This window comes from Carcharhinus amblyrhynchos, chromosome 8, assembly GCF_965287045.1.
Source record: "Carcharhinus amblyrhynchos chromosome 8, sCarAmb.v2.hapA, whole genome shotgun sequence".
Classification (NCBI taxonomy): Eukaryota; Metazoa; Chordata; class Chondrichthyes; order Carcharhiniformes; family Carcharhinidae; genus Carcharhinus; species Carcharhinus amblyrhynchos.
In genome coordinates, this window is record NC_137331.1 from 723,203 (window position 1) to 746,340 (window position 23,138).

The window sequence follows — 23,138 nt, forward strand, 5'->3', positions numbered from 1 at the left end:
GGGTGGTGATTTACAGTCTTGGTTGATATCCTATTGATGACTATTGCACTTCAGTAAAACCCAGTTGTTTTGATGCTAAACCTTCACAGCTTAGACTTGCGGCCTTCACACAAAAGGCAATGACTGTGCCTAATTAACAGGAACTGATTTGCAATGTATATAATTTCCTGACAAGAAGTGCAGATGAATGTAACATGAGATAAAAAGAGAACTTTTATCAATGTGTGTGTGAAACTGGTCTTCAGTGGCAGCAGGAAGTGAGAAACAAGAATTATCCAAAGCAATATATTGCAGATGTTAGAATTCAGCAATAAATATCATGGAAATACTTCAACGTTAATTAGACGAGCTGCATAAGAGTGAGTCAGAGGCTAGGAATTTTGCACTGATTAACTCACCTCCTGACTCCCCAAAGTTTTTCCACTCTCTACAATATGGAGGTGCCGGTGTTGGACTGGGGTAAGCATGGTAAGAAGTCTCACAACACCAGGTTAAAGTCCAACAGCTTTATTTGGAATCACAAGTTTGCAGAGTGCTGCTCCTTCATCAGGTGAGTAAAGCAGCCCACTTGATTAGTCACCCATTCATCATCTTCAATATTCACTGCCTACATCCAATGGCAGTGGTGTGTACCAGATGCAAACTGTACTGCAGTGACTTGCCAAAGCTCCTTTGACAGCACCTTCAAAACTAGTAACTGCGACCACTTCGAAGGTCAAGTGCACCAGACTCATGGGAACACTTAGCAAGTTCACCCTCAAATCACCCACCATCCCTGACTTGGAACCATATCACTGTTCCTTCATTGTCACTGGGTCAGAATTCTGGAACTTCCTTATAACAGCACGACACCACATGGTCTGCAGCGGTTCAAGAAAGCAACTCACCACAGCCCTTTCAATGGGAATTAAGGATGATTAAGAAATGCTAGCCACTCACAGGAGTGAAAATTAAATGTATTTCTTATTTTACACTGTAACAACCTATTTTATAATTAAATTTTACAGCATTTGTAAAAGAAATGCATGTTGCTGACTGACAAGTCCACGGGACTGGTAAATATTATTTAAATTCAGCTTCCCATGGGTTCAAAAGTAACTCTGACACTGCTTACCTGTTCAGAAAGCATGACATATTACACAATTGTCGTGTGTTCCTTCAAGTAAGTATCCTATCTGATCAAGAAATGTGTTTCCTTTATGCAACAATGTTCATGAAATTATTCCCCAAAACTGATAATGTTACAGAATCCCACATTCATTTTCTGAAAGTCAATTTTATTGAAACAAAGAATGATAAATAAAACATTCAGCAGCACTGTCTGTCCTCGCCCGAGTGAGACTGAAAAATCCCCCCGAGGTTAATGGACATTTGCATTGTCCGCCCTTTGCCCACTTGGCAGGCAGGACGGTAGAATTCCGGCAATTGTTTCCTTCACCAATAATCCTGCCAATTTTCAGCAGCTTTCCACTGTCGTCCATTTTAAAAGTGCAGTTGCCTCGACACAATCAGACGTCAATATACGAAAGCAGAAAATAACCTGACTTGGGTTGTGAAAGGGGAATATATGAAAACTATTAATGTTTCAATTCTATTTCAGTTTTCAGAAACTTTGCACACACTGGTGAATAAAATGACTGTGATTACATATAGAAAAAAGAGATGTAATTTGAAAATGCATCAAACCTGACATATTTGAACTGAGATGAATTAGTATCACCAGTTTTATGTACAATTTAGATAAATATATTGTACTCAGTATAATAACATATGAGCCATTCCTTTCCATTCATCACAGAGAAAATATTCAACACAAACAAACAATTTTGAAATGTCTTATTAATAAAAACTATCATTATTGTTGTGACTCCTGTCAGCCAGCATGCTGATGGGAATTCTCTGTGGCACCTGCTAATAATACCATCCACGTACAGAACGATACTTTCATGGGGGAATATAATTTTCTTTACTGAGTATTAAATTAGAAACAGTCGGAGTGACTGTCTCCTCATGGCCTGCTGTGATTTTACAGCTTTCCTTCATTTAGATGGTCAGTGGTTCCCTCGACTCCTCATTAATATATTTAAATCAGTGTTCTGAGATGGAATTAGGACACAGATGTGATTTTAGTTTTACGTTAAGAGGACCAGTCCTTCCAATGGTCCAAAGAATGTTTTATATGTGGCGCCAAGAGAAAAGTGAACTCCTCTTCAGGCCCTGAAAAATAATTCCATGCCCTATGACCTGAGCCATCCCCATTACTAGAAATGACTCCCTGTTCATGGCAACAGTCTCCACATGAAGGTGATTTCCTGCCTCCTTGATCAGTGAGCTTTGTGCGGCAATCATTCCACAGCATTAACGGTCATTTTAACATGAGCTGCAGGCCTGAATAAAATGGATCAGACTTTCCCTTACACCATTGGCTGGGTCGACGGGATAGACACCTTGTACCAAAACCTGCTACTGGAGATGGGATAAAAATCAACCCATATCAATCCTTCTAATCCAAAGCATATATCATTTAAAGCATAACTCATTCGAAGACATTCAGGGTAAGAATGTACCTTAGCAATTGAGACCATTCTATAAACTATAAAGCAAAAGGAAGGAAACCAATTTAATTAATCATTTAATTAAACTGAGTTCAAGTCAACATTTCCACTGGATTCTAAGGTGGTCTTGTTGATGGCAATTTACATCAACATTTGCAGACAATTCATTAACGTCCATCAGAACATAACAAACATGCAAAACAAGAAGAAACAAGGATCAACACAAAGACACAAAAACATTTGAACAGAAGTCGATCTGTAACTAGTGTCACTGGTCAGAATTTTATCACTCTGCCTGCCCTGCAATCGGGGCAGGGGAGTCTCGCAGAACAGAATTCCCCGTTGGCCTCAGGTGGGATTTTACGAGCCTCACCTGAGCGATATTGTAAAATCAGACCCACTGTGTTTTATAATTTAACTATCAGTACCCTTAGGTCTATAAGGTATAGATGGCCACCTTATCCTTCCTCCCAATAATGCAGCACTCCACACTTACCTGCAATGAAGTACATTTTTGAATTACATTTTGCTAATTATTTTTCCTAAATAATATCGAGGCAGGTAGTGTGTGGGTCAGATATGACAATAATATGCATTTGACATGGTTACAATTTGTAGGGCCCTGACACAATATTTGGTGAACTTGATTCTTTATTCCAATAATTTAACAGAAAACAAAAGCACTTAACAGAATATAATAGTGCATGCACAAAACCAAAAATCTTCATGAGTAAAAACAAAATTAATTATAAGAATAAAGAAAATGGCTTGGATTTCTTGTTCTTGGTCAGGAAAATTACATCAGGAAAGGTTACAGCTGAGTATCTCCTCCAAGCTGCTGGGGTTCTGCAATCATCGCTCACCAGAAAAGGCAGCAGAAATTCTATTTACATGCCAAAATTTTGATTTCCACAACACTTACGCAGCTTCTATGAAATATATTCCTGCAATTACTCTTACTATTTTGATATGCAAATGCATTTGTTTCATGATGCTGTAATGTAACAAGACGATCCATTCTTATTTCTGTTAATAAATATTAATGTGATCAGATACCAGGGAGTATAAGTTATGGGCATTCTTCAGGAATTGGTTACACTTTGCATTGCGATTTGGCTGGTAGTACCAGGAATAACAATACCAGAGAAGCCTAAGGACATCATCCATGTGTCACTTTTAACAATAAAAGCTATCACTCCTGCACTGAGTAGCCAAGTAATCCATCAATGTTAAAATATACGAGATGAAGTTACTCATTAAAGTGGATAATGCTAATCAATGTTAACAATAATGGAGTCGTACTTCCTGTGCTATGGGTTGTAAAATTGGAAATCTATTATTTGGAAACAGGATTGTGATTTTGTTACAAATCATGCAGAGAAGAAATCTTCTGCTAGCAAACAAGAAATGACTTTTTGTCATTATAGGAACGTAAAGCAATAAGAAGCCCCCTGGCACTGTTGGTGAAAAGAGAAAAAGCGTAATAATAGAGTAGACATGATTTGTGTTATTGAGTTTATTACTGTGGAAAGTGGCATCACAGAACAGTCATTGCCTGTTTCCCTGAGTGACCACAAATAAGACTACTGTGGGCTTCTTTCTAGTAATCTATCATGGTTGCTGTAAAACCATGTCTCATATGACCAACTCACATTAAAATTGTACCTGACTGGAGCTTTTGCATTTCTCTAGATGATTCCTTTCTCTTTTCAGCTCCGTATTTAGTACTTCGGTTGCTTCAGTTTCATTTCTGAGCTTATCATTTTCTCTCTGTAGCTCATTCTGGGAATTGTACCTTTTCCAGTTTAAACTAATGTATAGATGACCTGCTCCATTGACTCTGAAAATGCAGCTCTGTGGTCATTAAGATGCACATATGCCCAATGATTTATCCGTACCTATGTGAAGCACCTAAACTTCACACTATTTTCGCATTTCCTTATGACTTATTTATTTAGAAATGCATTCAGTTGGCAGTTAAACTTGTGAACAATTTGCGGCAATAGCATTCCTTACTTGCCCATAATTATCAATATATAACAATTCAGCCAAAATTTCTTAATTCCTAAATCCTGAGTTGTCCTAATTTTCTAATTGAATATTTTTGATAAAAAAGACGTTTTGTCAAAGTTTTGTTTCTTGCGCTCACCAGGACAATTGTTGGAATACCAATGTCAGGGCAAGAGAGTGCTGATTGGCTGGAAAGTGGCCTCTGACTGGTGCTCCTCTCCAGCTGCTGCATGCAGATACTAATGATGGATTTGAACATGAAGTTTTCTCTTGTGAAGCAACTGCTTGTACATTGCGTCTGTGTATATTCCACACGCTATTTAGTATCTTAGAGGTTCATTGGCATTTTTTTGCCAGAATTTCCAATGTTGAGGACATGATTGGACCGTTTCATTGAGTTTCTGGTTAGTGATGTTAAAAATGATGACATTTTTATGGGGCATGTTTAGCTATTTAAATTTTTTTTTAATAATACCTTGGGGTCTTTTAGGTTTCCTCCCCTTGGGAGACGAACAATTCAGATTTTTCTACTGCCTTTGGACCTGTCAGGTTTAACAATGTGTATGCTTACACTTGATTTATCAGACAGACCAGTGTGGCAGCATACACACCATTACCTTTTGAACAACATTCAATTGTCGATGATATTCCCATGGAAGTTCCCAGGTCAATGTGCTGAAGTCCTTGTGCCATCTTGACCAGCTCCTGACACTATGTAAAGTTACTGGATTGTATAGAAATTATAACAAAGGACAAACAACTTGAAAGGTTTTCTGAAAGCTCTTTTGCAGCTCTTACACCCCATGCCTGTCATTATATTGGTGAGAAATCCTGTGTTGCCTACATCACTTCCTGCGTAAGGTCATCACAATATATACACAAACACACAATCACAAATGTCACTGTAATGAAACACTGGACAGATGGATGAAGAACTCATTGAGAAGACAATTGTACATATATCAGAAGATAACTTTCCAAATCATGAAGTTTTTGAGTCCAATATTCTGCTTTGTTTGTATAGCTTTTTTAGTATGGTTATAGATTATTTTCCATTATCGTCTATTCATTCAATTGTGAAATATTGTTTAATAAGGAGTGATATCTTCCTAATCTGTCTGGCAATATTTAAGTGGTGTAGAAAGTTATCAAATCTGGGATATCAAAGGATACAGATAACTGGATTGTAATCATCCCAGATTTAGCTAAACAATGAATTGGCAATTACATATTATAAAATCTTCCCTGTTGTACTTTGAATGGAATTGCTTGCCCCATTACATTATTCTTCAACTGGAAACTTGAGATTTAGAATGATCAACAAGGATTTCAGTAAAATATCACTGTTACCCATAAACAGGACAAATAGACCAGATAATGTAATGCATGAGAACAGAATTATAAAATAAATGGTGCCAGTTACAGTCTTCCAGAGAAGTGTCAAAATGCAGTCAGTTATTTATAAGAAACTCTCCTCTGTCTTCAATAACTTGATAAAATAAAATCAGCTTGATAGTGGATGATTAATCAAATATAATGGCCTTCCTGTTGATGGCTCAGAGAGTTCTGGTCACCACACTATCAGAAGGACATGGGAGCTTTGGAGAGAGTGCAAAGAATATTCACCAGGTCTTGAGAGTGTTGGCTATGAGGAGAGATTGAATAAACTTAGATTGTTTCACTGGAGAGACAGAGGTTGAGAGGAGGCCTGATAAAGGTCTATAAAATGATGAGAGGCACAGACAGGGTGGATAGTCAGAGGCTTTTTCCCAGGGTGGAGGTGTCCTTTACAAGGGGGGCACAGGTTCCAGGTGAGAGGGGGAAGTTTAGGAGAGATGTGCGGGGGAAGTTTTTTTACACAGAGAGAGTGGTGGGTGCCTGGAACGCGCTGCCAGAGGAGGTGGTGGAAGCAGGAACATTAACAACATTCAAGAGGCATCTTAATGGGTACATGAATAGGGAGGGAATAGAGGGATATGGACCGAGTGAGGGCAGAAGGTGTTTTTAGTTTAATTAGGGGATCATGATTGGCTTAGGCCTGTTTCTGTGCTTTTTTTTTCTTTGAGTTTAGTTCAGGGATTTGTAAAGCCGTGTAATCAGGAAGATCCCACATACTACAGTCACTGTGTTTTCTTATCAGTGTTGTGTTATAGGGCTCTAAATTAACAATTCACATGAAAGCTGGAGTAACTCCCAGTAATGTTTCAGTGGAATTTTCAGATTGAATCTCCCACGCCCTGAGCACTGATCCCGAGTGGGATTCTGTCTGGAAATCAGCGGCCTATTCCCACCGAGGAGACTGGTAGTATAGTGCTGAGTGGGCCACTGCTCATGCACCGATTTGTCAGCAATAAGATTAAACAAAGAACAACACAGCACAGGAAACAGGCCCTTCGGCCCAACAAGCCCACGCCGCCATTTTATCATTCAGTGAGTGCCTCATTCCAATCCTTCTTCTACCCTTGACTTCTGCCTACGCCTCTTGGACTCCACAATAAAGGTGTGCAAATTTAGAGAATTTTATGTGTGTCAGATTGAGGGAGGTGTAATGTAGATAATTGGAGCATGCACAGTCGCCCCACACTCACTGGCATCCCTAACCTGACAATTAGCCCCAATTCTCACTTTCCCTTTCTGTCCTGAACCTCTGGTCAATATTTTTTGTATGGAAATTAGTTGACAACCGTATTGTTCTTGGCTCGTGGATTCCAATCCCATTCCCTCAAAGAATAAACAGTTTACAAGCATTCACTCCTAAAGTTTATATACAAGAAATTGCCGCGTAAGTGGGATACCGGATGGTGCCCAGCGCCTACAGAATCATCAACTGACCAGTGGCCAGAATCTTTGAGGAAGGATGGAAGAAATTTGTTGCAAGAGAAAATGGCAAATAAAAACTGACGTCCCTGTGTGATTTGTTGGGCTGTTGTCTACCTCTGTAATTGTAGAAATTCATTCTGTCCAATGACAGAACATGGCACAAATCTTCAGAAGGGTGTGTGGCTTGAAGTACAGTGATTAGGCCTATTCTATTACACAGTCACAACCGTGACTGTTCTGTGCTGCACCTTACATTTTGTGGAAAATATAAATTATTGCCTGATCCTGTGTACCAGGTGAATAGTTCCAAATAGACTGAGCTGCATCTGAGAAAGGTTATCATTGCTATGGCAGACTTGCTCAAGCATCCTATAATTTCAGACCTTGCTAAGCAAATGTTTATTAAATCAAACAATGCCTTTGTATATTAAGAAATAAGCCCCATTCCAGAATATAAATGTTAAAATGCATCTTGTTCACCATAATAGTTTTTCCCATGAGTTCATTAGTGAAGAATCCTTCAACCAGCATCCTTTGTCATGGCAACCAGCACTTTTATTTCGCTCTGTTTAAATAAAATTCATGCAGCGTGAAGTGATTGGTAACAACTTGCATTAATTTACCCATTAAATTTATAATATAGACAAACTCAGCTGGTTTGAATATATATATATATATATATTCGCATTATAAAATGCTTTTTAATGTGTAAGCTGTGCCTATTCATGTACAGACAGATATGCAATGGGGAAGGGAATCTTTTAATCAGCATTTCTATTAATGTGCAGCAAACAAACTCTAGGAGTAAACAACTGAAACCACTTAGATCTGTAAGCTGCGGTAACAGAGACTTTTATTCACAAACGTGCTGTGGAGATATCCTGCATACACAGGGTGTCTCCCTTACAAAAAGCCCACATCACATATCTTTTCAATATCACACTCAGAATATCAAATTCCAATAAGTAGAGTTATATAGGCGGCAGCTGTACACTGTTTATCTCCCTGGGAGGCTGAGAATGTCTGTGATCTCTGTCGAGGACTTGTGACTTTAACATTTGAACCTTGTTGATTCATCCTGTGAAGGTCGTCAAGTCTTGTGATTGTTAGATTCCCACACTGTTACACCGAGGTAATGGCTGTATTTCCCACCATGCTGAGAAAGTGCTCTCGTAAGTCTTCTCGTCTACTTTTAAAGCTGTTAATGCTCATAACTGCATTTGCCTATTTCAGAGCAATTAATCTTAACATCAAATTATTTCATTTACCCAAAATCAAAACTCAGCCAACAATTGAAAATCATATGGAGCAATTCTAAACGGATACTTCAGGTTCTAAAGACCCTCCAAAGTGCTTAAAGTGGGGTTGCAAACTGCAATGCTATTTTAGTCTGCATTTAGCAGATGAAGGAATCAAAGATTGAGCTGGGAAGAGACACCAGAGCAAGATAAATGGGATGATTGACAAGTACATTGCCATTTCGCACTCATTAAAGAGGCTGTACGTCACGCTGGTGGGTAATACTTCATCTGGCGACCTTTCCTAGCGCTGACCTGCTGAATGCAAATAAACATGAATTGCTGACTGTTCTAAGCATTATTTAAAACCATGTTCAGTTCTCACTGTTTATTTGATTAACTGGTTCCACTGCACTTGAAAAAGATTTTCATACACATTGGGAGACTCACTCAAACATTTATTAAGTATATTCATTGATGCTTCATCAGCTTTTCTCTCAGGACTTCAGGAAAGATTGGGTGATGTGCGACTTACAACATTCACCAGCAGAAAGAAAGTGGCTGGATCATCATCTCCTGGTGAAGGGTTTCCCATTCTCTACACGATGACTTGGAGGAGATGCAGCTAAAATGAACAACACCAGTTGCTTACAAGAGACAGATGGAAAGACAAGGCTGTCTTCCAGCAAAAGGCCTTATCCACCTAGGCTTTAAGAGAGCAGCACTCCCATAGTCCATTGACTTGAGATTGGTTTGTGGGAGGCTGCAGGAAGATCCTTACAGAGATGTATGGCCTTGTGAAATGAAGATACAGAGGTTGTCAGTCCTCATTGCCTTTGGCAATCAAGGTTATGGGAACACTTATTCATTTTGCCCCTGGCTTCTGCCAGATTGCCACAGATGATACCAGTCACATTTTACAATCCTTTGTGCACTTCTGCTGCTTGATAAAATCACAGGAATGACTTTCCATCATTCCCTATCACTGGAGAACCCAAAACTATTGGATTCAACAGGATTGTGAGATTCCTGATATCCAGGGAATCATGTCACCATTTCGGCTGTCAGTACGGACTGGGAGATTTTCAGGGCCAGAGAAGGATTCCATTGCCTCAATGTATAACTTGACGGAACTACTGACAACACATCATGCAGATGAATGACTGATCCGAGGAGCTGCCACAACGCGTTAGGAACGAGGCAGTCCTCTGCCCATCAGAACTTTCAGCCTGAGTGCAATGTGCATGTCTGGCTACTAAGTCACAAAGTGTAATCCTTTATACTGTGATTCATAATTCCTGTGAAACAAGCACAGCAGAAGCTCCATGAATACAGTGAGAGACAGGCAGTCAACAGCAGTATAACTGGGCAGGGTGCTGAGTCCCTGAAGCTGAGTTTTATATCCCTTGACCAAACAGTTTCTTGCAGCTCTGATGAAAGGTCATCTCGACTTGAAACATTGGCTCTAAACTTTCCCCACAGATGCTGTCAGAGCTGCTGAGAATGTCCAGTGTTTTCTGGTTTTGTTTCTTGCAGTACTTGGCCAAGAATGTTTATAAGGATGTGAGAAAACTGTGAGAAACAGTGTGAAAACTGTTATGAGCACCGATTTTAAAACATTGAAGTTCAAGAAGCTACAAAGGGAGGAAGAGAAAAAAAGAGAAGGAGAAAAAGAACAAGAGGAAGGGAGAAGTAGAGGAGGAAGCTGACGAGGGGGCTGATGTCGGGGGGGCGAATTAGGCCAATAAACACATCACCATAGATTTAAGAACACTAACACGATGCTAACTTCAGAATGAAGATCTTGGACTATGGGGACGTAAGCCAGGCAGGGCTTTGCCATAGAAGATAGCTCTGTACAATTAACAAATATTTCTCATTGAAAATATGTATTTTGAATTCACAAGATGGATATGTTTTGCTTCTGGTTACATTTTGTGAAACTTCAGTCAGTGACAAAATACAAGGAGAGGGTAGGAACAATAGTTCCACTGGAAGCAGTAACACTATCAGCAGTGGTCAGGGACAAGATGACTCCCTACGCTATCCCTACGAATCGTGTCGTACAACACAGAGATAGTCCAGGTGGCGAACACACGTGAAGAGTTTCTCAGGGTCGGACGAGAGTCACACAGATTCAATTTGGTGGGAATCATTTCACTGTCCAGCATCCCATATTGCTGGGCAACAAAAGAGAGGTAACATCCATAATATAATAACAAATTAAATCTCAGTAGGTCATGATGCTTATTGTTATTGGCTGAAGTTAATGACAGGATGATTATTGATTTATATTAATGTTTACTGGATAATGCCCTCCAGGAAGTGGGGCAATGTGATTTTGGGAATATATAATTGCCTTCAAAGAGGCCTTGTTCTTCAGACTGATATCCAGCTGCCCACATTCTGTACCTTGAGTACAAAGCTTCCTCATAACATTATCCCATTCTATTGTTTGGTTAAATAAAGTCATGTCTTAACATCAGTGCACTGTATTTTGAATCTTTATATTAGCTTTAGTAGCTATACGTAGCCTCGAGGGGAGGTCCCCTTCTACAGAAAGAGGAAGAGTGTGCAATGGTACACCAAATGATTTCATCTAGACAGCTTGCACATAGTTGCAGAGCATTTTTGAGAAATGTGCCTGATAGTGAGACTCTAAAGGACTATTGTCACATGATGTAACTTCTGTAACTTTTAATCCATTGTGCAGTCCATCAGCTGCACCCAATCTTTTTGACGCCTTCTCCATGAAGATAAGAAATAGGAGCAGGAGTAGGCCATCTAGCCCTTCGAGCCTGCCCCGCCATTCAATAAGATCATGGCTGATCTGAAGTGGATCAGTTCCACTTTCCTGCTTTCTCCCCATAACCCTTAATTCCCTTGCCTACCAAAAACCCATCAACCCGCGTCTTAAATATATTTAGCGAGGTAGCCTCCACCACTTCAACAGGCAGAGAATTCCAGAGATTCACCACCCTTTGAGTGAAGAAGTTCCTCCTTACCTCCGTTCCTTCTGTCCTTTCTGAGCGTGAAGAATCTCTCTACCTCTACCCTATCCATCTCCTTCATTATCTTATACTATAGGATAATAGTTTCAAAGAAGCATCAATTTGATTATGAACTAATTAACTTATTGCTCCTTATCTACGTCATAAAAAATCTGGAAAATGCAGTTGCACATATTAAATTGTTCCCCCCGATGCTTGTTGTTAGTGATTATAACTGTTCTTGTTTACTCTAGTATCTCCACAAAGTACAACTCGATAACAAGTGAAAAGAACAGTTCAGATGTCGTTCTGCAACGTCCTTGATAGGCTGTTGGATGTGATAGCCACACAGATTCCATCATCTCATCATGGGCATTAGCAGGCAAAGCTCCAGCTCTATAGGGTAGAGGCCACTGGATGGAATTAGCCAGTATCTCCATGCTCCTTCACTGCGGTAACTATCACCTTCAGGAAGGCTATTTATTGCACCAATCATTTAGTTTGCTATAACCATCGACTTTCTTCTGAAGCTTGCCCCTGTGAGGTCCTCATCAGACTTCTGTACCACAGAACTGGTATAATAGTGTGCCTCAGAAAGGTAACATGCCGTGTGTCCTTTCCACCTATCCAACTCAGTTGTAGTGTTGAAGAGTTTGAGGATCGCAAATGACACAATTCCACTGCAATCTTTTCCCCCAGTGAATTTCAGGCATTCTTTTAAGCAAATTTACGCAAGAATTCTTCAGCTTATTCTTACACAAAATATTCTACACGGTCAGTGTACATCAGTGCCAGAAAAATTGTGTCTAATCAGCACTTAATTGTTGAATCTGCCACGTCCAGTAAAGGTTTGCCATGTTCTTTGCTTTAAAGATGGAATATATTCAGCATTTTCTGTGACTTTCTTTTCTTTTAAAAATGGACATTTAAAAAGCTGCTAAGAATCAGGTGAACTTTACAACTTCTGCAGAGGCTCAGAATTATCTCAAGTGTCCAGGAAGTTCCTTGTTAGATGACTATGGGTGGGGTTGCATCCCTTGAATGGAAATGCCAAGATGGAAACCTCTTGTGGAATTAACACTTCCTGTTGTCTTCGGACTTACTTGAAACACAAAATCAGTGGAGTCCCAGACCCACTGTCTCCAAGTGCGATACATTACAAGAAGAGCTACAGAAACCTGGTAAATCATAAGCAGGTTTAAAAGGCCACCATCTATTCCCCACTGTGTAGCAAGGGTGCCCACCTTCAAATCATTCTGCATAAATATTGTAAGTATTGATCATCTGGTCACTTGAATGAAACTGTCTTCAGAGAGCCAACTTTACCTACCCTGTCAGCCTGTAATCATTGCAACAAGAAGCAGCAACAGCAATTGGAACAATGTCGACCCCTTCAGACTGGAAACTGCAAAACCATAAAGTCTCTAAGCCTGTTCATTTTCATGTCCGTTGGCACACAAAACTGACCTCTGAGTAACAATAGTACGAGCAACTCATTTCATGGCCTGCTGAACAGTCATCTCTTACGGGTGGCATGGTGGCAGAGTGGTTAGCACTGCTGCCTCACAGTGCCAGGGACCCAGGTTCGATTCCCAGCTTGGGTGACTGTCTGTGTGGAGACAACATCTTCTCCCCATGTCTCCATGGGTTTCCTCTGGGTGCTCCGGCTTCCTCCCGTTGTCTGAAAGGTGAGCAGGTTAGGCACTAAATTCTCTCTCAGTGTACCCGAACAGGCACCAGACTGTGGCGACTCCGGGATTTTCACAATGACTTTATTGCAGTGTTAATATCAGCCAACTCATGACACTAATAAATAAACTTTGAGGGAATCGTGGATACACGACTTTGGTCATTGAATCCTGCCAGCTACACTAGCTGGAAAAAATCTCCTTCACTAGGCCTGAACTGAGACAAGACAATAACATGACTTGCAAACTATTTCTTTGTTGTAATTTGTAAACAAAAATCATTAAATCATGGGATGTGGGCATTGTCGGCTGGGTTAGGATTTGTTGCCCACCTGTAATTGCCTTTCAGCCGGGTAGTTTGCTCTGCTATTTCAGAGGCCTGTTAAGAGTTTCCCACATTGCTGTGGATCTGGAGTCAGCTGGACTAGGTAACACTGACAGATTTCCTTCCCTAAAGGAAGTTAATGAGCCAGATGGGATTTTACACCAATCAACAATGTTCATCATTAGATTATCAATTCCACCATCTGCTGTGGTGAGATTTGAACCCGAGTCCCCAGAGCAATACCCTCCATCTCTAGATTCAGTGAAAATACCACCCTGCCATTAACTGCACCAGCCTCCTTAATTTTATTTTCTTCAGGTGTATGTCTTTGTGAGTGATGGGAGTGTTACATAACAATACATTTTTGGAGTGAAATTCTGGGTAAATAATTCTGTTTAGTTTGAAACAAAGCACTAGTTGCTGCTTATTCAAACTGACCAGTCATGCAGATTAGGAACCCCCATATTTTCTTTTTAAAATCACACTGATCAGGGACAGTAAGAGAAGGTTAACAACCTGTAATTGTTGGTTTCAGTTGTTGCAGGCACATCATTTAACTCTTAATAATCACCAATTAGCCAAAAGATTGCATGCTAATTTCAAAAAGGCATATTGTATTAGCACAGCAGGGAGGACCTTTCTCTCCCTATGGTCATTATAACCTCATATATTTCCAAAACACACATTTTCAGGACTCAGGCCAGGATTTCAGAGCCTGCCAGCGATGGGCATCATTGTGGGCAGGACAGGAAAATTTAGTAAACATCCTGCCCTAGATGATACCCACTGCCAGTGCAGTTAGAAAATCCAGCCCACAGTTTCTTTACGATTACATTTCAAGAGATGGAGAAACTGAGACCAAGCCCTTGGGGATATTTTGTCAGTGTAAATGGGGACACAGGAAACAAAATTCTCGCTGGTGAGATCTTATTTCCCAATTTTCCCCACCCTTGCTGATGCCATAAAGAGGTTCTCATCCAGAACCTCTTGCCAATAAATTTGCATATTATCTAAGGGTTTTCCTTACTGAATATTGATAATTTGCCAATGTTACACGTTTGTGAGGTTCACAACAACTATACAAAGATGGGAATTGGTTGAGGGAAGCCTTCCAGGACTGCCAAGGTAACTGTAGCCCCAAGATGGAAAGGGGCATGTCTGAGAACAAAAACTGCCCCCGGCACTGCCCCATGACATGGGTCGACGCTGCCTGGCACAAGCTGGCAGTCACCCTTGGCAGTGCCAACCTGTCCCAGGGGACAGTGCCAGTGTTGGGCCCTCTGGGAAGCCCCATAGGGGAGCTTATGTTACCCTAATTCATATTGTGGGGTGGGGCTGATGAGGGGAAAGTGCCCCTGATACTGTCGTGGTGATAGGGGAGAGGTGTCACTGCAGTGCTTGTAGGCTGGAGGGGGTCCCTATGTCCCATTTGGGGTTGAGAGAAAATGCCATCACATTTGATGGCCTGATCTCTGTGATCCAGCCTTGCCAGCTCTATCAGGCCCCGTTCTGTCAGCAAACCACATCCTCAGATTTTCTGTGAACTAAATGCCAGAAAAATCTGGCCTGAAAACTGGACAGTGTGTCTGGAGTGAAAGATGCTGGTTTTCAGTCAGAGCCTGACAATCTGACCAGTTTTGGTAAAATTCCACCCTATATGTATCACAGAATCACTACAGTGCAGATGGAGGCCATTCGGCCCATCGAGTCTGCACCGATAACAATCCCACTCATCTCCATAACACTGCATATTTACTCTGTTAATCCCTCTGATACGAAGGGACAGTTCAGCATGGCCAATCCACCGAACCTGCACATCTTTGGACTGTGGGGATTGGGCGGAAACTGGAGCACCCAGAGGAAACCCATGCAGACACAGGGAGAATGAACAAACTCCACACAGACAGTCATCCAGGGCTGGGATTGAACCTGAGTCCCTGTGAGGCAGCAGTGCGAAACTGCCCCACCACTAAGTGAGGGAGATGAGGGAATTTTTGAAAGGAATAAGAGGGAGAGGAATCATCCCCATTTGATACCAACTTAGTTTTGTAAATGCGTGCCGATTGTAGGAGGAAGGGGAAAGTAAGAAAGATAAGATAGATTTGAGACCTAAACTGTGAACTGAAATTGGATATGAGTAAATGGATCTTGAGGGTAGAAAGAGCATGTGAAATGAAGATTAAAACTTATGAAATCATGATATGATTCTCCTCTGCCAGCTGCAAGAGTTCAATATAAAATTAGTTTGGGTGTTCTCAACACAGTTTCCGGTGAAAATGAATCTACAGCTGAAGTTAATGCTAATTTATATTGAATTATCAATCTCAATCTGGGAAAGGACAGGGGAATGGGATTAATTGGAGAGCTCATGGAACTGACACAAATTCAATGAGCTAAATTCCATGCCTGCTTCCACGCTGAATGATTCTATGAACTGGGGCAGTCAGAAAACAGCTGATGGCTGTAACCTAACAATAGCCCAGTAACAGATACTCCTTTGAATTGGGAGCTGGACTGTTATGTAATATTGCATTAGAGGAAGTATCACACTGCATTGAACTGACCTGGGAACATTTGACGCTGACACAGGGCCCACAGGATGCTCAGAAGTAATATCTTCACCATGAACACAAATTCATATGAAAGGAGTTTATAAAAAATGTAACATTGTGGACTTTGAATTAATGACCCATTATATCTAATGGCTTTCTCGAGGATTCCTATCTATCAGCAGTTTGAGGATGGTTTCCTGAATGCTGCTTTTGGTACAGAGTTTATCTATTGCCACTACATGTTGGGGAACTTGCAGTATGTCTAGGGAGACATGGTGGCACTGCTGCCTCGCAGCGCCAGGGACCCAGGTTCGATTCCTGGCTTGAGTCGCTGTTGGTACAGAGTTTGAACGTTTTCCCCATGTCTGTGTGGATTTCTTCCGGCTGCTCCGGTTTCCTCCCACAGTCCGAAAGATGAACTGGTTGGGTGAATTGGCCATCCTAAATTCTCCCTCAGTGTACCCAAACAGGTGCCAGAGTGTGGCGACTAGGGGATTTTCACAGTTACTTCATTGCAGTGTTAATGTAAGTGTATGAATGACAATAATAAATAAACTTAAAAAATGTAAACGCTATTTTCCTGATATGTTCACCAGTCGATGTTGGCAGGAGGATGCATGTTGGAAATTAGGCCTTTGGTTTGATAATCTGTGGAGTTTTACCAAGGCCGATATTAACCACCAGACTGGGTACTGCACCTCTAAGGACAGAAGGAAGAAAAACCTGCCGGGCTTTTTATGCATCAGCCATTCCTTCAAGATAAGCATCTTCTACCCATCAAATTGGTGCTGGTGAATACAGAAACATCGGCAGACAACAGCCACTCTGGCTCCTAGTGACGAAGGTACAATGAGTGCAGTCGTGAGACTGGAAGAAACATTTGGAGCAAGTTTATGTTTCAAATAAGATGATGCAATTGATATTTTATGGACGTATTTAGAAAGCAGTGGGTGAAGTTTCCCAATGCCACAAATAGTTCAGGAAGTTGAGTCATACAATTCAAAAAACCCACACAGACACGGGGAGAATGTGCAAATTCCACACAGACCCAAACCAGGAATAAAACCTGGGTCCCTGGCGCCGTGACACCGTGCTGATCAATGTTCCACCATGTTACCCAAGAGTGAACTCATTGTGTAACTAATAGAACAGGTTCAATCTCTGCATTCCAGCTACATCCAGAAAATTAAATAACTGGCGGGGGGAGAAGGACGATGACCCATGAACATCCCAATCATTAGCAATGGAGGGCTTCAGCTCATAAATTCAAAAGATAAGGTGATCAGACAGAGACAACAAGGTTTTGTGCAAGGGAAATCATGTTTAACTAGCTTATTGGAGTTCTTTGAGGATGTAACATGGGCTGTGTTTATATAAGGACATAAGAACTAGGAGCAGGAGTTGGCCATCCAGCCCCTCGAGCCTGTTCCGCCATTCAATAAGATCATGGCTGATCTTCTTGGGGACTCAGCTCCATTCACCCACTTGCTCACCATAACCGTTAATTCCTTTACTGTTCAAAAACTTATCATTCCTGCCTTAAAACATTCAATGAGACATTCAATGAGTAGATAAGGTTGTGAAGAAGGCATACGGTGTCTTGGCGTTTATTGGTAGGGGGATTGAATTTAGGAGTCGCAGCGTCATGTTGCAAATGTACACGACTCTGGTGCGGCCGCACTTGGAGTATTGTGTGCAGTTCTGGTCCCCACATTACAGGAAGGATGTGGAGGCTTTGGAGAGGGTGCAGAGGAGGTTTACCAGCATGTTGCCTGGTATGGAGGGGAGGTCCTATGAGGAGAGACTGAGGGATTTGGGGTTGTTTTCGCTAGAAAGAAGGCGGCTAAGAGGGGATCTTATTGAAACATATAAGATGATTAGAGGTTTAGATAGGGTGGATAGTGATAGCCTTTTTCCTCGGATGGAGAAAGCTAGCACGAGGGGGCATGGCTTTAAATTAAGGGGGGGTAGTTATAGGACGGATGTCAGGGGTAGGTTCTTTACCCAGAGGGTGGTGAGGGATTAGAATGCCCTGCCTGCTGCAGTTGTAAATGCGCCTAGTTTGGGGGCGTTTAAGAGATCCGTGGATAAGTTTATGGATGAAAAGGGATTGGTTTAGGTTAGTGGGTCATTGTTTTTTAACTGGTCGGCGCAACATCGTGGGCCGAAGGGCCTGTTCTGCGCTGTAGTGTTGTATGTTCTATGTTCTATGTTCTAACCTCAACTGCTTCACTGGGCAGGGGATTCCACAGATTCACAACCCTTTGTGTGAAGAAGTTCCTTGTCAAATCAGTCCTAAGTCTGCTTCCCCTTATTTTGAGGCTATTCCCCCTAGTTCTAGTTTCACCCGCCAGTGGAAACAACTTCCCTGCTTCCATCTTATCTATTCCCTTCATAATTCTATATGTTTCTATAAGATCTCCCCTCATTCTTCTGAATTCCAATGAGTATCACCCCAGCCTACTCAGTCTCTCCTCATAAGCCGACCCCCTCAACTCCGGAATCAACCCAGTGAATCTCCTCTGCACTCCCTCCAGTGCCAGTATATCCTTTCTCAAGTAAGGGGAACAAAACTGTACACAGTAACTCCAGGTGTGGCCTCACCAGCACCTTATACAGCTGCAACATAACCTTACTGTTTTTAAACTCCATCCCTCTAGCAATGAAGGACAAAATTCCATTTGCCTTCTTTATTTCCCACTGTACCTCCAAACCAGTTCTTTGTGATTCCTGCACAAGGACACCCAGGTCCCTCTGCACAGCAGCACGCTGCAAATTTTTACCATTTAAATAATAATCCATTTTGCTGTTATTCCTACCAGAATGGATGACCTCACATTTACCAACATTGTACTCCATCTGCCAGACCCTCGTCCACTCTCTTAGACTATCTACATCCCTTAGCAGATTTTCAGTGTCCTCTGCACACATTGCTCTGCCATCCAGCTTAGTGTCATCTGCAAATTTTGACACATTAAAGCTGATTGGTGTAACAAATTGGGCGGGAAGGTGGAACTGAGCCACGACAGATCAGCCATGATCTTATTGAATGACGGGGCAGGCTCGGAGGGCTAGATGGCCTACTCCTGCTCCTATTTCTTATGTTGTTATGTTCTTATTCTCCCCTTAATCTGGTTTCCAAAGGGGGTACCATAAGCATGGACATGGGTCAAGGGTGGAGGAGGAAAAACACATTGTTAAGATGGTGGCGTGGGCTCATTGGGCCGAAGGGCCTGTTTCCCGTGCAGTGTTGTTCTTTGTTCTTTGAGCCAATTTTGAATCCACTCTATCAAATTCCCCTGTATCCTGTGTACATTTACCTTCTTTACAAATCCCCTATGTGGGACCTTGGCAAAGGCTTTGCTGAAATCTATAAAAACTCCATCAACTGCATTACTCTTATCTACACACGTGATCACCTTTTCAAAAAATTTAATCAATTTTGTTTGGCATGATCTCCCTCTGACAAAGACATGTTGACTATCCCTGATCAAGCCTTACCTCTCCAGGAGACAGATGCTCACCTTCAAAACTTTCTCCAATATTTTCCCAACCACTGATGTGAGACTCATTGGTCTGTATTTCCTGGTTTACCTCTACAACCCTTCTTAAATAGCAGAGCCATATTAGCTGTTCTCCAGTCATCCTGCACCTCCCCCATGTCCAGAGAGGAATTAAATAGGTTTGACTTGTATTTGCTGAAGTTTGGAAGAATAAGAGGTGATTTGATTGAGATTTTGAGGATCTTGACAGAGTGGATGTAAAGAGGATGCTTCCCCTTGTGGGAGAATCCAGTCCCGCCGATGGTGCACCCTCACCATGGTTTCCTGTGGCATGGGATGCAGCCAATGAAAAATCCAATTGGTAGTGGTGGGACTGGAATGTCCTGTCACCACTGAATGGTGTGCTGTCTCCCACCGTGAGAAACACGCCATGAGGAGGCCAGAGAATCCCCCCAGGGGGTCGTCCGTTTAAAACAGAGGTGAAACAACATCTTTTCTCTCAGAGAGTTGAGAGTCAATGGTGGTGAAAGAAGAATCCTTGATTATTTTTAAGGTAGAGTTGGATAGATTCTTGTAAGAAAGGAGGTGATTGGCTGTCAGGAGTAGACAGGAAGAAACTTAACACTATCCAGGATAAATAAGCCTGATTGCTCAGTATCCATTCGCTGTTTCTACCAAAGTGGCTGCAGTATATACCATCTGCTAGATACATTGTACTAACTCCTCATGACTTCTTCAACAGCACTTCACAAACCCGCAACCTCTGTTTGCCAAGAACTGCAAAATGTCTGGAAACGGCACAACCTTGAAATCACACACCATCCTGACTTAGAAATGTACAGCCATTTCTTCAGGACACTGTTAATACCCAGGAAGTCTCTCCCTTACAGCACTGTGGGAATACCATAATCACATGGACTGTGAGTTCACTATCACCTTCTCAGGGGCAATTAGGAATGAGCAACGTATGTTAAGCTTGCCAGAAATCTTCACATCCCCGGAATAATTAAAAACTGCTCAAGTATAAAGGGATCATATTCAAAATTGACTTTAATGAAAGAAGCTTGTCAGAGATAACTTTCCCCTGAGATTGTCTTCTTTCTCAAATATATCTGCAGGTCATCTTTCACATTATAAATTTCAATATCATGCATAGACAACAGTAATTATACGACTATCTCTGTAATGACATACAGCGTGTCAAGAATTGACTTTTTTCTAATGTCAAGGATTGTTTTCATTCCCACTGCTCAAAAGCTCTTGTTGTTCTGCTGTCGCTGTCCAATTTGAATGAAATGGCAGTAACAATATCTTCACAGTTTATGAGCACTGCAATCATGTTGGATGACAGCCTTTGAAAGAGGCTGATTTTCCAGCACTTCATGATGCATTTCCTGAATGACCACCAATTTAGAAACAGCTTTAGCGTGTGCTGCAGATAAATTGAAATAAATTGTCATGATATCTTCTTCAAGCAACTCTCAGTAAAAGGATTCAGGAGCAGATGGCAGATCATTCTTCGTAGCTGTACGATGAAAAACATCGGACTTAGCTTCAGCTCATTTTGAATTGCCAATTGAGTCCGGGGAAATCATGTCTTAACCATATTTAAACAGCAGAGTAGGGAGAGAGAGAGAGAGAGATGGTGAGTAGGGAGAGATAGATAGAGTCAGATAGATAAGTAGATAGATAGATCGAGATAGATAGATAGTTCAAGGTAGATAGATAGATGGACTTAGATAGGTTGAGATGTTGGTAGGTAGGTAACAGATACTGTTAAAAAATTGATGGGGGAGCCACCACACCTAACGCAATGCAGGAGGATGCTGGCAGGTTATTAATGACACGTTCGATAGGAGATTGTTGTTTTCATTGAGTTATCACTGTTTGATGGTTCAATTAAAAATATATACAAATATATAAAAGAAAGAAAGTGGCTATGGTAAACATTGATCCTTTAGAAGATGAGAAGGGGGATTTAATAATGAGAAATGAGGGATTGGCTGAGGCATTGGACAAGTATTTTGTGTCGATCTTCACAGTATAAGACACAGGTAACTTGCCAAAAATTGATGACAAGAAGGCTTTGGCAGATGACGGATGTCAGGGGTAGGTTCTTTACCCAGAGGATGGTGAGGGATTGGAACGCCCTGCCTGCTGCAGTTGTAGATGCGCCTAGTTTGGGGGCGTTTAAGAGATCCGTGGATAGGTTTATGGATGGAAAGGGATTGGTTTAGGTTAGAGGGTCATTGGCTTTTTAATTGGCCGGCGCAACATCGTGGGCCGAAGGGCCTGTTCTGCGCTGTAATGTTCTATGTTCTATGTTCTATGATGAGGATTTAGAACCAATCATTATCACTAAAGAAGCAGTGTTAGGTAAAGTAATGGGGCTAAAGGTAAACAAATCTCTTGACCCCAGTGGAATGCACCCCAGGGAACTAAAAAAAATGGTGGGGTAAACAACAAACGCACTCGTGGTAATTTACCAAAATTCATTGGACTCTGGGGTGGTTCCTGCAGATTGGAAAACAGCAAATGGGACGCCACTGTTTAAAAAAGGAGGTAAACAAAAGGCTGGTAACTGTCGGCTGATTAGCTTAACTTGTGTAATGGGGAAAATGCTTGAATCGATCATTAAGGAAGAAATAGCAAGACATCTGAATGGAAATTGTCCCACTGGGAAGACACAGCAGGGATGATGAACGCAGGTCATGTTTAACTAATTTAGTGGAATTCTTTGAGGACAGTATGGCTGCTGTGGACAATGAGGAACTGGTGGATGTGGTGTATCCGGATTTCGAGGTGCCAGACAACAGGTTGCTGCCTAAGGGAAAGGTGTGCAGTGTTACGGGTAATGTACTAACATGGATAGAGGATTGGTTAACTAACAGAAAGCAAAGAGTGGGAGTAAATCGGTGTTTTTCTGGTTCGTAGCCAGTGGCTCATGGTGTGCCCCTGGGATCAGTGTTGGGACTGCAATTGTTTACAATTCATATCGATGACTTGGAGTTGGGGGAAAATGCGGTTTGTCAAAGTTTACAGATGACACTAAGCTGGATGGCAGAGCGAAGTGTGCAAAGGATACTGAAAGTCTGGAAAGGGATATAGATAGTCTAAATGAGTGGGCGAGGGTCTGGCAGATGGAGTACAATGTTGGTAAATGTGAGGTCATCCATTTTGGTAGGAATATCAGCAAAATGGACTATTATTTAAATAGTAAAAAATAGCAGCGTGCTACTGTGCAGAGGGACCTGGGTGTCCTTGTGCAGGAATCTCAAGGAGTTTGTTTGCAGGTACAGCAGGTAATTAAGAAGTCAAATGGAATTTTGTCCTTCATTGCTAGAGGGATGGAGTTTAAAAACAGTAAGGTTATGTTGCAGCTGTATAAGGTGCTGGTGAGGCCACACCTGGAGTTACTGTGTACAGTTTTGGTCTCCTTACTTGAGAAAGGATATAC